The sequence below is a fragment of the Artemia sp. Qi Xiang Cuo genome, chromosome 4 (genome assembly GCF_049724085.1).
Source record: "Artemia sp. Qi Xiang Cuo chromosome 4, ASM4972408v1, whole genome shotgun sequence".
NCBI lineage: Eukaryota > Metazoa > Arthropoda > Branchiopoda > Anostraca > Artemiidae > Artemia > Artemia sp. Qi Xiang Cuo.
The window spans coordinates 27,473,572-27,486,815 of NC_142797.1; the positions used below are offsets into that span (position 1 = coordinate 27,473,572).

The 13,244-nt window shown below is 36.0% G+C and overlaps 1 protein-coding gene across 2 annotated transcripts in view; it reads left to right on the forward strand.

Moving 5' to 3' along the window:
• Positions 1-3,728: 3,728 nt before the first annotated feature.
• The window catches only part of LOC148952953 (uncharacterized), a 41,051-nt gene continuing 31,535 nt past the window's right edge, over positions 3,729-13,244 (forward strand). Inside the window, exon 1 of one of the 2 annotated variants that reach the window (XM_089087477.1) lies at positions 3,729-3,754. The gene's annotated coding sequence lies outside the window, so the exon portion shown is untranslated. The other variant, XM_089087476.1, reaches the window with a different exon arrangement.

Genomic DNA, 13,244 nt, shown 5'->3' on the forward strand with positions numbered 1-13,244 from the left:
GCTTAATTAGAATAGAAATTTTTTTTAAGTGCTAAAAACTTTAGCGTGAAAAACATGGTATTGAAGGGCAACCCCTTCATATAAGGAATCATTTCTGTTCATTTTAAGGTTAAACTTGCTCTTTACTGTCAGTTGAAAAAATTAGTTCATTTTATGGTACTTATTAACTATAGATAATTTCTTAGACCATACTGCTTTTCCATTTACGAAAAATTAAGTAAGAAAAAAATGGGTTTTAATTTTAATAAAGCAGTGAAACAAGAAATAACAACAATTAAACACATAATTAAAAAATACTCAGAATATTTCGGCCCCACGTCCGGGAGCCTTACTTAACGGAAGAAAATTATTCGAACAATTATTCTTTTAGAAAATAACACACATAGAAATACAACAACAGAGAATATATATATACATATATATATATATATATATACATATGTATATGTATATGTATATATATATATATATATATATTATATATATATATATATATATATATATATATATATATATATATATATATATATAGGAAACAAACGGTACTGGTGCATTATACCTAACAAACGACAGAAGTCAAGTTAGGTTAATGCTAATGAAATAAAATAAAATAGGAAGAAAATATAATAGATAAGAAACAAACATGGGCTGTATATATGCACATTAGGGGGGCGGGGGGCACAGTCGACCAGAGATTAAATACGTAATCTAAACGACCCAAGGTATCTTTTCCCTTCCCTAAACCACCAAAAAAAACAGTTTAAATAGCGCAAATTCAATGGAAAAACACGCTCTGTGATCAATTTAGATAGCAAATACCTGTTTACGGGTCTCCATGTCTGCATTACTTTCAAAGGCAACGCTGTAGCATTGCCTATAGTAAAGGCCATACGGCTCCAATGTTTTATTATTTATGTATTATTTTTTTTCCCCCAGAGGCACTTCTTATAGATGGGGTCGTCTTATAAACTTCAACGAGATCTCATTTTATTGGAACTTGAGAGTTCTAGCGTATTTTTTAATATTAGACACTTATTGGATGGCCCCTAGCGCCCCCCCCTCCACGACCGTCCTTCTCACCCCCCCCTACCCTCACTATTTTAGGTATACATGTTTTTAATCGGAGTTTATGTAATCCGAGAAACAAGAATATATTGGAGTAAAAACCACAACACAACACACGGCCCGGGTATGCCGTTATACCCTGGGGACAGCTAAATTGGCTACAGAAGGAGTTGTCGTAGAAATTTAAAAACAGGCTCATTTGGGTGGAAATTCAAAGGGCTAGTGCCCTTTTTAATAGTCAACAGTGATTTGAGGACAACGACCCCCCCCCCACGCTCACCGGTTCCATAAGCGCATCAAATCAAAATTATGAGATTGCCATTTTATTAAACGTAGTTTTAAGTTCCTTGAAATTATGTCTTTGATGAAGACACGCCCCCAGACGCCCTCAGGGAAAGAGTGGTAAGTTATGCCCTGGGGTCATATTAGGTTTTGTATAGACTGTGTTGTCATAGAAACTTCATAACTGGCTCAGTCTACAGAACATTTAAATGGCTAGTTCCATCTTTGGTAGTCGTAAGTGATTGATTGACACAAGAAAGTGTTTCACAAAGATGTTAGCAAATATTTCAGCTTATTATATTGAAAGATTCAGCGCTAATGTTTAACAACACAAACCCACACTGCCGCAAATTTGCAAGACTTTTAGTTTCTTCTGTCAAAAGTTTCTTCATCATAAAATAAACATGTGGAAACCAAATTGGACTTGATTAGATGTAGGACGAACTCTTTGTAAAAGCAGGGAACCAAATCTAAAGAAAGCCCAGAGAGTTTGGTTCATTATAGCTATAAGACAAAATCACAGAGCAGTTCGCCAGCTGCTGATCAAATGTCTTAGCCCCCTCGGCATATTCAAGACAATACTACTCCTACTCACAAATGAGTGTAGTACCCAGCCGTCAAATGTCAACATAGCTCCACACGCTCCTCTTTCTCCCCAATCTTATAACCTCTACCCATCTCATCTAGGGACGACTTGCTTTTCGCTTGGCTCCATATGAATGACCAAAACCCATGATTTTTGGCAATCTCAGTCTTCCTCCATTAGACATGGTCTAATGGAAGTTAACATGAGTAGGGCTCACAACCCCTATGCCTTCTCAATGAAAGAAAATAATTTTACTTTAATGAATTGTTTTTTAAATTTGTTCACTTTTATTAATTTGTTAAATAAAAAAATATAAAGTTTTTAAAGAAAAAATATCACAATAGGCACATTAAACTAAAATGTACATTCGTTTTTAATTTTATAATTAAAGTGCAAATTATGTTATATAATTGAGAAGCAACAGAAGTTGTGAGTCCTGATCAGGTTAATTTCTCCTCATGGTGAGTTTGACGCGGTTATATCTTTACTTCCTGTTCGGGTTGGGTAACTTTTATTTATTGGTGCTGATTTGCACTAATTTTCCGCTTTGTAGATTATTTGATTATATTTTTGATCTTTTTTCGTTTAATATAGTTCTTTACTTTTCTTTGAAAATCTTGTTTCGAGGGTTTTTTTTTAATTAATAAAATCAAATGAAAACTGGATATAGAGATGCCTCCCAGTGATTTCGCTATCCCCAAATTTGTGATTTCACTATCATGCGAGGAAAAGAGAGGAGCCTGAACAAGCTTCCCCAAAAAATATAAAAAAATTTTTTTTTTTACATTTGAATGAGTTTCCAGCAACGTGTCTTTTTGAAAAGTCCCCCCCCCCTCCCACGCACCCACCCAACACAAGACACTCATGTCTATTTTATTGGGGGAGGGGACCGTTGGGGCGAAATTTTGAAAAATGCACCAAAATTGGAGCAATATACAAAAACACAAGAAAATGTTGACCCCCCACCGCTTTTGCGTAGGTGCCCCCGCTCCCTTCAATAAAAGTTTAGGTTCCTGAGCGACGTTATTGTATACTATAATATGAATCATTTAAATTTTATCTTGAAGTGGATATAAGTCTAAGTATAAATAATAAGACCATTTTTCCTTCTGATTTTAGTCACTCACAATAGCCAAAATTTATTTTGGAGAGTAGACATCCAGAAAAATTGACAAATTGGAATATGTAGAAAAATATGAAAAATTACACAACAAATTGAAAGATTTCCCTGGTCAACTCCCTCCTTCCTTCATATAGGTTTGGTAGATGAGACTAGGAGAAAGGGAGTATCATCAGGAGTAGTTTATTTCAATTATAAATATTGCGCTTGCTTCTTTATTAGTAAGGCCAATAATAGAACATTCGATATGTATGATACTTTTAGTATAATAAAAAAAGTTGCATTTACAATGATTATCGAAGAAAAATCGCTACCGTTTAAAAATCGGTATTTTTAGCAGTACGCAAGTACTGTAAGGATATAAGCATAGTTATGACAAGATTAATACTATAGCATACCTATTTAAAAATTAACTGGATTAATTAGTAGACTTACTTCTCTGCATTGAAAATTATTATGTTTAAAAGAATCACATGTATATGACTTAACGACCACACTTCATCATTGTTTTAAAATTTTGTTGCCGGAGTTATACAGTTCGATTAAATACTTTTATTTGGAACTTATTTCTCCTTAAATTAGTATTTTATTTATTAAATGTTTTATTTTTTATTAGGATTTTTTATTTGTTAAATAATACGATTTTTAAATTTAATAAAAACGACACTTGTAACGTGAGGTGACCTCAACTCAACAACCAAGTATGACCAAGCCTAACTTTGTTCAAAATGTCCTATGCATTAAAAGAAAAGTATAGCCAAATAAATAATTAGCTAGCTCACTCAAAAATTTAAATTATAGTGGAAGGGTCTCCAAAATGGGTTAATTACATTTTTTCTGCATATTATGAGGTAAGAATTGTTTTCTTCACACATTCCCTTCTCAATAGCCCCAATTCTAGGCTTATATCAATAAGGAATTTAATAGTATTTAATAGTTTTATAAAAGGATAAAAAAAAAGAAACATTGAAATTGGTGCCATTTGATCAAAAGCAAAACTCACCTCAAAGACAGAAAAGGTAAAATTTGGTAGGCTAGTAAATATTTACCAAATCATATTATTGAGTTACGACTAAACTTGTGCCTAGAGTTCCGGAACTTCGTCTCAGCCCAAAGCTACGCTGTTCCGAGTATGTCTGCAACTACTGAAGTTTCTATCAACAGTGTCTCTATCGATAATGGTCATGCTCATGTCAGTACTAAGCCATCCTATGCCGTTGTACTGAAAGACCTACCAGAGACTCTAGACAACCCAATTGCTCGTAAGGGTTTCGTGGATAGTTTATGTCCAAATTCTGACGACATTAGCGAACTTCGCAAGACTAAACAGGACTGGAAGCTCTACGTCAAGTCGAAGGCGACTGCAGAGAAAATTATGGAAAATATGAGGTCTAGGACACCCACGGTTACAGCGTCACTGAAGGAGCGCTTGTTCATCGGAGTTCTAAAACGAGTCCCAAATAGTATGTCCCACACGGATGTCGAAACTATTGTCCCAAATGCCGTAAAAGCAGTGGAAATAGGAAAATACGAACATTCGAAAGTATTCAAGGTGTACTTTGAATCCAGAAAGACTCTAGACCGTTTTCTCGCGGACTCCGTCCGCGTTGGCTACGAGAAGCTGCCTGCCGAGGAATTTAATTTCCTACCGAAACGTTGCTACTCCTGTCATGGACTCGGTCATGTGGCGGCTGATTGCGCCGCATCTCCCATCTGTGGCCGCTGTGGTGGCACTGACCACGTATCTAGTAAGGACAATAAGTGCAACAACGATATGTTCTGTATCACATGTAAAAAAAGAGGTCATACATGTTACAGTGTTCGGTGCCCTTCAAATAGACCTACCCCAGCGAAGAAATGAATCGAGGACCCTTAGCCTCTTATGCGATTGCCTCGTGGAATATAAATGGAAATCTGTTAAGTCGGTCTGTGTTTTTGAAGGACTTTTTATCGAAGTGTGACATGGTGTGTATTCAAGAACATTTTGCAAACACTTTGAGCCTGAGCCTTTTGGAACTATCAACTAATCACAAAGTGTTCTCGGTTGCTGCGCGCCGCTCTCAGTCTCATGGCCGGCCATGTGGTGGTCTAGCGACTTACGTGAAGTCATGTTTTACTTCTTCTGTCTTTGATTCAGCAAGTGACTTTTTAGCGGTTAGAATCCAGAATGTGGTTGTGCTGAATGTATACTTACCCACGAACTATCGCGATGACCGTTCTGAGAGACTTTTTGCCATTAGTGTCGCTCGTTTATCTAAGTGCTTGGGAAAAATAAAAGAGCAGGGCTTATGCTGCATCGTGATTGGTGACTTCAATTGTGACCTAACTGACTCACTTAATTCTTCTGGTGATTCTGTTCGTCCAAGTATTATCTTCGGTCTGTTTGATGATGATTACTTGGTTGCGCCGAAGAATAAGAGTTTTACTTACGTCCATAATTCGGGTAGCACATCTAATTTAGACCATGTTTGTCACACGCGATCTGTAACTATTGTGGAAGTTGGTGTTAGTGATTCTAGTTTTACGTCAGATCATTTTCCTCTGTTTTTTAGTGCTCGGTTTGATGATGTCGGTCCTTCTTTTATCCCGTTTGCTAAAAAGCGATCTGTGTTTTATATTAGTGATTGGGATAGGGCGTCATCTGATCTCTTCCAGAATGCGTGTAATGATATTCTGGCGAAAATTCGCGTACCGTTTGATCTATTAATGCGGAGTTCAAAACAGAATATGCGGGATTCTCGAATTCGGCTGAATCTATATTGTAGTGAACTTACTCATGCCCTATCCCTTGCAGAAAAATCGGCGGTACCCATTAGGCGAGTAAAACCTGGAACCGAAGAGCCCGGTTGGTCAACTAATAGTAACTTGCGCAATGCTTGCTTTTCTGCTAAATTTTGGCTCTCGGTCTGGATTGAAGCAGATAAGCCGCGGGATGGGTGGCTGAGAAAACTATACATCTATACGAAACGTCAGTTTGCAAAGCAGCTCTCTTTGCATCGGAATTCGATTATTTCGTCTTGTTCGGAAGAAGTTCGGTCGCGGCCTAATAAGCTGTGGTCTAGTCTTGTGAAAGAAGCGCCAAGTCAAACCCCGTCTCTTATACCACTTTCTTCATGGATTGAGCATTATAAAAAAGAATTTTCTGCTCCGGATCCCCATCTTCAAAATAGTTATAAAGCGAGACTCCAAGATTTCTTTGAGCATGCATCTAGTCCGGGACCGAGTATTACAAAGAGTCTGATTATTTCTGCAATTGGGAAACTGAAGAAAAAAAAATCTAGAGGATATGATGGGATTTCTGCACAACATTTGTCGTTGTGTGGGGGTATGTTTATTGAGCATTTGGTCCTCCTTTACCAAATGATATTTAATTTGGGAATTGTGCCCGAGTCTTTTTCAATTGGATGTCTGACTCCTATCCCAAAGAAAAATAAACCTCCTTCCGATTGTTCGTCTTTTCGCCCAATAACGGTTTCAACTGTTTTTTGTAAAATATTTGAAAATCTGAGTATTGAGGAGCTTCGTACTAAATGTACAGTTCAGGCCCATCAGTTCGGTTTTCAGTCTCGCCTCGGGTGCGGCCATGCTCTTTCTGCTTTAGTATCCGCTTTAGTTGACGCAGAAGACCGCGGTGAAAGCATGGCTTTAGCCACTCATGATGTAAGGCGCGCGTTTGATTCGCTTCTCCACGAGGAGATTATACTGGATATGGGTTTGGCCGGTGTTGATCCCTGCTCTCTAGCCCCACTGGCTGACATGTATGAAAATCTAAAAGCGGAACTTAAACTTCCTTTACCAGCGAGTGAGTACACTAGCCTGTTGAATGATGTTGCTGTTTCTCTGCGTGGTAATCCCCTTCTCCCGGTAAAGAAGGGGGTAAGACAAGGTGCCATTTCGTCACCGACAGCATTTAATAACAGTATCGTAAAGCCGCAATCGAAGTCACTTATGACTTACATTCTGCGCGGTGTTGATTTATCTTTGATTGGTTATGCGGACGATGTACTGAACCTGAGCTGCTTTCTGCAAGGACTAGAAGATAATTTTACTCGACTACAACAAGAGTATGCTCAGATTGGACTTCAGTTTAATGCCGACAAGTCTGAGGTACTGCTGTTTAATTCGAAATCTGATGCTGGTCGAAGCATCACACTTGGTGTTTCTACTGTTGGGCTCGCCGGTGGCATTGTATATCTGGGCCTTCCTATTGGACGGTCAATACTAGAGACGCGGCGGTTACTGCTTTCTCATTTTCAGAAGCGGGTTTCATTTACGTATAGCCGTATTGTGGCAAATAAGCGGAAGTTTGACCGTCGTCTGCTGGCCCGGGTGTACAATGCTATGGTTTTGCCTCATTATTTGTACCTCAGCCCATTCTGGCGTATATTTACGGCTACAGATAGACTGAAATTGCGTTCAGTGTACTACAAGTATGCAAAGTTTTTGTTGCGTTTACCACCATGGACAAGCAATCGATATGTTTCGCATCGGTACGGCATCATGAATCCTGAAGAAGCTCTCCTAGCGCAGATTACTCGATATAATTTGACACTTAAGTCCCATCCCTGGGCTATGATTCTCCAGCAGTAGTTGGCATAAGCTGTTGGTTGTTGTGTTTGGTTTTTTTTTTTTTTTTTGTTTGTTTCAGAAGAATTAGTGTTTTTGCGTTTTTTTCTTGTCTTTTGTTGTGCTCCATCTGTTTTTATTTGATGGGTAATAAATGCATTTATTTATTTATTTATTTAAAGTGAATATACCACTTGATGCGCTTTTTTATGCTCTTTACGAATATAATAATCATTTTTGTTGGAAATGAATTTCAGCCCCCCTAGCCTATATATACTAATTCAGGGTATATATTTGCACATTAGGGGGTTGGGGTAATTTTATTTCTGATGTAAATGAGAGGTAAGTTTAAATTTAGGTAAAGTTCTATGAAATCATATTATTGAATTAGGACTAAAGTGAATACACCCTTCAATGCCTTTTTTATGCTGATTATGTATATAATAAGCATTTCTATTGGAAATGAATTTCAGCCCCGGTCAATATATACGAAATCATATTATTGAGTTAGGACTAAAGTGAATACACCATTTGATACCTTTTTTATGCTGATTAAAAATACAATAAGCATTTATATTAGAAATGAATTTCTCGCCCCCCCCCTATATAGGCTATGCCTAACCTAACCTAACCCTGAATTGGCATATATAGGGGGGGGGGGGACTGAAATTCATTTCCAATAGAAATGCTTATTATATTTGTGATCAGCATAAAAAAAAGCATCGAATGGTGTATTCACTTTAGTCCTAACTCAATAATATGATTTCGTTTATATTGACCTCAGCCCCCCCCCCCCTATATAGGCTATACCTAGCCTAACCTAACCCTGAATTGGCTTATATAGGGGGGAGGGCTGAAATTCATTTTGGATAGAAATGCTTATTATATTTGTAATCAGCATAAAAAAGGCATTGAATGGTGTATTCACTTTTGTCCTAACTCAATAATATGATTTTGTAGAACTTTACCTAAACTTTCCCCACCCCCCCCCACCCCCACCCCCTAATATGCAAATATATACCCTGAATTGGTATATATAGGGGTGGGGGCTAAAATTTATTCCTGACTAAAATGATTATTATATTTGTTAAGAGCATAAAGAAGGCATCAAGTGGTATATTCACTTTAGTTGTAACTCAATAATATTATTTGGGAAATATTTACTTAAAATTGTACTTTAGCTACTTTTGGCTATCTTTGAAAAAGGGTTAGGTTAAGAAAATGGAACTATCAGGGATGTGGCCACAGGCTAAAGTATAGGTAAATATATACCAAATCATATTATTGAGTTAGGAATAAAGTGAATGCACCATTTGATGCCTTTTTTTATGCTGATTATGAATATAATAATCATTTCTATCAGAAATGAATTTCAGCCCCCCCCCCCTATATATGCCAATTCAGGGTATATATTTCTACATTAGGGGGCGGGGCAAATTTTGTTTCTAATGTAAATGGGAGGTAATTTTAAAATTTACCCCCCCCCCCCTATTTGAACCCCCCTGAATTGGCATATATAGGGGTGGGGGCTAAAATTCATTTCCAATAGAAATTATTATTATATTTGTAATCAGCATAAAAAAGGCATCAAATGGTATATTCACTTTATTCCTAACTCAATAATATGATTTGGTATATATTTACCAAAGTATGTCCCAGGAAGGGACACCTCTACTCCTTCTCTATCTAGAGGGTCCTGAAATTTGCCTACATGACAGGTCTATACCTATTGAAATTTTGACAAAACAACATTTTACCTTAATTTTCAGTTATCAGTATCTTTTCCTCTGGCTTTAGTTCCTAAAATTCATGTTACTTGAGTAGAATTTTGAGCCATATCAATGCTTTTTTTTCAAAATTTAGGAAAGGTATTTGCATAGCTTTAAAACCTTATAAATTGGGATTGAGCAAAGTTGTGAAGCTGAAAACAATTTTGTTTTACTTCATTTAGGCAGAAGATCTATTTTGGGTAAAATTCTACTTTAGCTACTTTTGGCTATCTTCAAAAGGGGTTAGGTAAGGAAAATGAAACTTTCAGGGATGGGTCTACAGGCTAAAGTATGCCCCAGGAAAGTATTTTCCTCTATTCCTTCTCCCTCTAGAGGGTCCTGACCTTTGGCAACCTTTAAAAATGTAAAAATGTGTCTGTTATAAAAGCAAAACCTTGCAAAATAGATCTTCTGCTTGAATGAAGTATACAATAAAATTGTTTTCAGCTTCACAACTTTGCTCAATCCCAATTTATAAGGTTTTAAAGATGCAATTCTGACTATAGAGCTAAGCTGAAAATTTACCCCCATCCCCCCTAATCTACAAATATATACTCTGAATTGGTATATATAGGGGTAGGGGTAAAGTTTATTTCTGATGCAAATGAATATTAAATTTGGATTCAGGATATAATTCTAACTATAGTAGGGTAGGGTAAATCTTTGAATTTTGAAATTTTGACAAAACAACTTTTTTCCTTAATTTTTCAGTTATCAGTTTCTTTTTCTCTGGTTTAGTTCTGAAAATGCAATTCCTGTGATTTGAGGAAAATTTAACGCCAAATCAGTGTTTTTTTTTACTAAAGTTAGGAAATTATTTGCAGATCTTTGAAACCTCATGAACTGAGATTAAGCAAAGTTGTGAAGCTGAAAACAGTTTTCTTGTACTTCATTTAAGCAGAAGATCTTTTTTGCAAGGTTTCACTTTCATAACACAAAAATTTTTAAAGGTCATCAAAGGTCACTGCCCTGTAGAGAGAGAAGGGGTGGAGGTAGGTACTTCAAAATACCTTCCCAGGACACACTTTAGTCTGTAGACCCATCCCTGAAAGTTTCATTTTCCTAAAGTAGTGTTCACATGTCTAGCCAGACTTCAATGTCTAGGCAACAACCATTCACAAGTAAAATTTGTTGCTTAGCTAGACATGGTAGACAAGGTGCTTGGCTAGACTTTGAGTTCTAGACTCTAGAACTTAATGTCTAGCAAGATTTTCAATTTAAATCTTGTAAGCAAGCATGTTTTTCCAAAACCAGTTCCTTAAAAACTAGTCATGCCATGCTTAGACAAGATGGAAAATTTTCTTTTTTAGCCTAAGATATTATCTAGCTTCTTGTCATGTACATGTATATATATATATATATATATATATATATATATATATATATATATATATATATATACATATATATATATATATGTATTTTACATATATATATATATATAAATACATATCATATCTTTAAACAAGCAGCTGCCTATATATTTATAAATTCATGTATATATACATTTTTTCCTGAAAATGGCTCCATATTTTTTCTTTTTGAAAATTGACACCCTAGAATTTTTCTGGCCTGAAAAAAAACAATCTAGATAGGTCACAAGTCTAAGAAAACTTGTTCAGAGCCTTAATTTTGAAAATAAAAATCATATAATAATAATTTATTTATTACCCACCATTAACAAAAAAGAAGTAGAGTACATCAAGAACAAAAAAAAAAAAAAAAAAAAAAAAAAAAAAAAAAAAAAAAACTTGCACACTTAACAATTATTTACATAAGATGGATTAAATTATGGTACACAGTAAGACCTGCAGATAACAACATCTTTCCTGCAAGCACAGTCACTTTTTCCTGTAAATCAGGGCAGACGAATTGCAATATTAGATGCTGGTTCTGGAACCATGGAGGGAGGCACAAAAGGTACCCAGAACATTTAAAATAATAAGTCCGGATAGATTTCAGATCTTTAGGCTTCAGAATTGGAAGAAAACCAGATAAAAAAAGAAATGAATGATCACAAAATGGATATAGTTTCCCAAGCGCTTTTCTATTGTACCTCCCTCTATTTGCAACAATTTTTGAATATCCTATCTGATTTTTTTTTTTTTTGCATTGGAAACTGTCAGAGCCCAAAGTGTTTTGAGATTATTAGTAATGTGAAGACCAAGCCACAGAAAAGAAGAGACACAGGGAATAGAGAAAAAAACACGAGACTCACACTCAAATTAAATGAAGTATATTTGCACTTATCAACATTCAACATAAGCCCAATCTGTCTGAACTGGTCTGAGATCCAGCTGACACAATGTGAGAGCCTTTAACGACTGACTGGCCACACAAGCGAGATACAAGACATCAATTCCATCAGAAATGAAAGTTGAAGGCAAAGATGAAAGGATAGGAGCAATACATAACTTAAAAATAGTTGGAGAAAGCACACCAACTTGACAGACCCCACGCAGAAGAAACACCTTTGAATCAGAAACTACTCCATTACATTTTACCCAAATAAAAGAGTTAGAATACCAGTACCATAACAAAACAACAATATAAAGGTTAATATTATTGGAAAAAAGTGAATAGAGTGCATGTGAATGGACTATACTATTGAAAGCTTTCAAAAGATCAAGAGCACAGATATGAAGAGGGAATTTATTATTAACAGATTGCAACAGGAGGGAAGCTAGAACACAATGGGCGTGCTGATATCCCAGCCTTTTTTGAAAGCCAAATTGGTTTTCACCAAGATTAACATTTTCTGAAATGAAAGGGAGAAGAACATATTCAAAAAGTTTGCTAAGATTGCACCAAAACAGTAATTGGTTGATAAGAACTACACTCTGATGAAGTTTTTTTATGCTTCAAAACTAAGGTGACTGTGCCACAGAGAAAACTGTTGGGAACCATAGAAGTAGATAAACACATCTGAAACAGTAGCTGAAGGTGATCTATCAAAGTTGGGCAAACTACTTTTAGATGATAAGAAGAAATTCCGTCTTGATCAACAGAGCTAGATTGCATGTTCTTAATAGCTTGACGAATATCAACAGTAGAAACTGGTAATACATTACCCTGAGAAATATGATTAGGCAAACACAACTGAAGAAGATTACTAAAAAGCTTTTCAACTTTCTGGTTTGCCTTGCCAAAAATATCATTATGATACAACACCCAAGCATGAACTGCTATAGGACTTTCAGAAAACCCACTACTAAGCTTATCCAAATTCAGAAAATGAGACCACTCCTTTCTCGATGCAGGAAAATCAAAACCAGATACCCTAGACTGTTGTAGACGTTTTTTATATGCATGCTTGGTACTTTGCTTCAGATCAAAGACAACTCCTCAATTTGGCTGACCGCAAGACGCCCATATTCGTAGCCAAAACTTAGCTCTATTCTTTACAACTTTTAATTCTGGGTCCAAAACCCATTTTGGTTTTCTAGTTTTAACTTTAATCTTTTCTAGAGGAATAGCAGTCGCCTCTGCTTGTTTTAAGCACCAAATCATTTTATCATAATATTCATTTAGAGATTGCTTATAATTTGAGAAATGGCCAGTAACTTGAAGCAAATGGTAAGGAACTTTTATAGAACCCAATAACGTAGACAACATAGAAATATAAAGTGCAAAATTAGCTCTACTCCAGTTATTCCTGTAAAACCACTTAGAACTTTGTGTAAATGGGCTAGTAGAATGGAAAACGACTAGTGAAGCAGAGAACGAAATCAGGAGGTGGTCAATATCACGATTGTCTTCATGAACAAGAACAGTCAATACGTTAATATTGGCAAGGAAACTACATGGTTAATATTAGTCAAGTCTCCAGATTGGTGAATATATGAATAATCAACAC